The sequence below is a fragment of the Sinocyclocheilus rhinocerous genome, unplaced genomic scaffold (genome assembly GCF_001515625.1).
Source record: "Sinocyclocheilus rhinocerous isolate Xijiao unplaced genomic scaffold, SAMN03320098_v1.1 scaffold1381, whole genome shotgun sequence".
Taxonomy (NCBI): Eukaryota; Metazoa; Chordata; class Actinopteri; order Cypriniformes; family Cyprinidae; genus Sinocyclocheilus; species Sinocyclocheilus rhinocerous.
Window position 1 is genome coordinate 58,420 of NW_015654074.1, and position 2,829 is coordinate 61,248.

Sequence of the window (2,829 nt, forward strand, 5' to 3'; positions counted from 1 at the left end):
CCGACAGAGTGTCCACATCGAGCCCCGGCAGAGTGTCCACATCGAGCCCAGACAGAGTGTCCACATCAAGCCCCGGCAGAGTGTCCACATCAAGCCCCGGCAGAGTGTCCACATCGAGCTCAGACAGAGTGTCCACATCAAGCCCCGGCAGAGTGTCCACATCGAGCTCCGGCAGAGTGTCCACATCGAGTCCCGGCAGAGTGTCCACATCGAGCTCAGACAGAGTGTCCACATCAAGCCCCGGCAGAGTGTCCACATCGAGCTCCGGCAGAGTGTCCACATCGAGCCCCGGCAGAGTGTCCACATCGAGCTCAGACAGAGTGTCCACATCAAGCTCCGGCAGAGTGTCCACATCGAGCTCCGGCAGAGTGTCCACATCGAGTCCCGGCAGAGTGTCCACATCGAGCTCAGACAGAGTGTCCACATCGAGCCCCGGCAGAGTGTCCACATCAAGCCCCGGCAGAGTGTCCACATCGAGCCCAGACAGAGTGTCCACATCAAGCCCCGGCAGAGTGTCCACATCGAGCTCCGGCAGAGTGTCCACATCGACAATGAACATTACATAAACAACATTAACAATGAACATTACATAAACATTATGCATAAAGTTAATTCAACTTCCTTTTTTCCTCAGATAAGATAGTGACAGTTGTAAAATGTTTCTTTGCTCCTAACCTTTATTATTATTATTAATATTATTCACAATAAACCATTTTTCATTTTCCTGTTTTAGTGATTATTGTTTTTTTTTTAAGTATTATAAAATATAATATTAGGCCATGGTCTGTCTGCAGGGCCGGATTAAAAGTATATATATATATATATATATGTATATATATATAGTTCTGGCATGAAACTCTAGATGGCACAGTTCGATAGGTCTAACTCAATCTGACCTAACAACATCATTATCACATGGCACAGCTGATTGTTTCTCTCCTGTATCGGTAGCCAATGAGCATCGCTGCTCAGCATTCAAATATATGACTTGTGCTTGCTGTAGCAGTTTGCAGTGTGCTTCAGAAAGAGCTAAATCAACGTCTAAGATAAGTGAATGCTCTTCTAATCCATATCGCTGTGTGTAAACTAGTGCTGTCAAACGATTTGTAATGTCTTGATTACTTAATTTTAGGGAATTAATTATTATTAATTCATTCAGGGTTTGAAAGGACTCGAATCTGAAAATTCGAGGTCCACCTGATTAAAACTGAATTCAAATTTGATAGTTTACACTTTAAATCAACGGTCGTCCAGCGAGCCGGTGATCTCAGTATATTTTAACAACTTGAATATTTGTATTTCCCTAGCCACGGGTAATACGTTCTTTGATAAGTAAGCTACGAGCTAGGTAACGTGATCTTTGGCAAGGTTTTGACTTTAAAATTATACGACACCAAACAATGATTCTTTATAAATGAAACACGAATTTTATTGGCTATGCTAGATTACATTAAAACTAAGCTAAAACATACACATACACACACATAATCTGAGAAGCTGAGAGGTTTTCTCGTTGCTGACGCAGGCTTCCTGGATGGCTGCTGGATGGAAATTCCGTTGCCGATTGGTTACTGCGGTGACGTCGGGATGATGTCCCTTTTGGGAGATCCCTCGTTGGATTGGTTGGTTGCCGGGTTACGGAAGAACCTCGAAGTTCGTCTGAGAGAGTTGGCTTTAACAAGACTTTGCATTCTGCAGAGTTACGAAGCTTCAACGGCGTAGTTGAGTTCTTAGATGGTCGATCGCCTGATGGTTCAGCTTGCTTGCACAAGTTAGAGTCTTTTGCTTGGCTTTAGGCTTTGAAGTTCGCAGTCGTGGAGTTTCAGCTGAAGTGTTTGAGTTCTGGAGTCTTGCTGTGCGATGTTGCGGCATGGGAGCGCTTGTAGCGCTGTCACCAAAGTGAAAGCCAGAGGTTTTGAGCGAGAAAAAGCGAGCGAGCGCTACAGGGCTTTGTGTCCATTTTAAGCAGGCTGACTTTTGTCCAGCCCACAGGTCGTTGTCCAATCAGATGGTGGCTGCGGGGCTTAGCCACACCCTGTGTTAACACAAGCTCTCACCCGATACTAAACTTCACATATCTTACACACATATTAAATGCTTTGTCTGCTAAAAAGAGTTATAAGGCAAATATTAAAATATCATAGATTCCAATAAACACATCAAATATATATATATACGGCATAACACATACAGTGGATACATTTTCACTACTTATGAGTTTTAAACGCTTGTCTTTTAAAATCGTCATGCAAGGTCCTGTTTCTTTTGTTGTAAGATAAGTTTGTAAGGGTTTCAGACAGTGGCAGGAAGCAGATGGTCAAACGTCATGTGATAGTCATGCATCGATCCTGTGTTGCAGGCCTGGGGGTGTGATTAAATTACTCGTCCTCTTCTTGTTGGATGTAGTAGTTCATTCATTGGTGGTCACAAGACATCACAAGGTATCTATAAGTTGTAGTCCTGATACAAAAGATCTCTGTGTTATCTCTTGATTAGATTGGTTCGTCATCTCATGATGAGTTGTTTCTGTGGCATATCAGTGTCCGTTCATGACAGAAATCCCTACAGATTAATCGCATCCAAAGTAAAAGTTTTTGTTTACATAATATATGCGTGTGTTCTGTGTATATTTATTATGTATATATAAATACACAAACATACAGTATATATTTTGAAAATATTTACATGTATTTACATGTATATATTTAATATATTTATATTTATATTAGTGCTATCAAACGATTAATTGCGATTAATGGCATCCAAAATAAAAGTTTTAAAAGTTTTTATATATATACTGTGCATATTTATTATGTATATATAAATACA

The 2,829-nt window shown here is 41.2% G+C and overlaps 1 long non-coding RNA gene across 1 annotated transcript in view; it reads right to left on the reverse strand.

Moving 5' to 3' along the window:
• The window catches only part of LOC107716879 (uncharacterized), an 11,055-nt gene extending 9,020 nt beyond the window's left edge, over positions 1-2,035 (reverse strand). The window contains exon 1 of the long non-coding RNA XR_001637264.1: positions 1,945-2,035. This is a non-coding gene — a long non-coding RNA (uncharacterized LOC107716879). The remainder of the gene's footprint in view (positions 1-1,944) is intronic.
• Between the last annotated feature and the right edge of the window lie 794 nt (positions 2,036-2,829).